This window comes from Brassica rapa, unplaced genomic scaffold (genome assembly GCF_000309985.2).
Source record: "Brassica rapa cultivar Chiifu-401-42 unplaced genomic scaffold, CAAS_Brap_v3.01 Scaffold0322, whole genome shotgun sequence".
Taxonomy (NCBI): domain Eukaryota; kingdom Viridiplantae; phylum Streptophyta; class Magnoliopsida; order Brassicales; family Brassicaceae; genus Brassica; species Brassica rapa.
This window is the reverse complement of record NW_022610265.1, coordinates 5001-5818: the sequence shown is the minus strand read 5'-3', so window position 1 is coordinate 5818 and position 818 is coordinate 5001.

Here is an 818-nt window from a genome sequence, read left to right as displayed (position 1 = left end):
TTCAGTGCGTGCCTCATCGAAGAAGTTTCGTAAGAAAGCATTCTTGATGTCGGCCCAGGATGTTAAGGATCCTATGGGTAGCTGCCTAAGCCAGTGCATCGATTCTCCATTCAGTGTGTATCTGAAGAGCTTGCACAACAGGTAATCTTCGAGGACTCCTTCCATCCGAATAGCAGCGATTAAATCCTCGAACCGTTGTAGATGGTCCATAGGATGCTCGTGCGGTAACCCAGAGTAGGGTATCTGCGACACGAGAGTGTAGTATTGAGGCTTCAGCTCGAAATTCTGCTTCTGGATCTCCGGAAGTCGAATAGCTGATCTGTTGGAATAGTACTCATCTGGGCGATTGTAGTCGGCCAGTGGTTTCGAGCGAGCGTCCTCGTCTACAGGTTGATCAGCTCCTGTAGCATAAGCATCAGGGATTACAGTCCCCTGAGCGTCTATTTTCTGACCTGTTGCATTACGCAGATGACCGTCCTGGTCATACAGGTTTCCGTTCTCGTCCTGTGTTAGAATAATAACGTTTACCATTTTTGACGACACAGTATCGATCGACGTACACGGTGTAATATCGATCGTTGTCGAACGATTAGGATCGATCGACGATGAAGGTCTGGTGTCGGTCGACTGTTGATTGTGAGTATCGATCGACAACAAAGTTGTTGCGTCGAGCGATGTGGAACGTTGACCTCTACGGATGGTGCGTTTCAAATGAGCAGGATCGTCTGAGAACAGCAAGTCTTTCTCCTTGTTGCTTCTGGTCCCGCTGGGCATGCACCTGAAAAGAAAAGAAAAAGACTATGTTAGAAAGGGGGTAG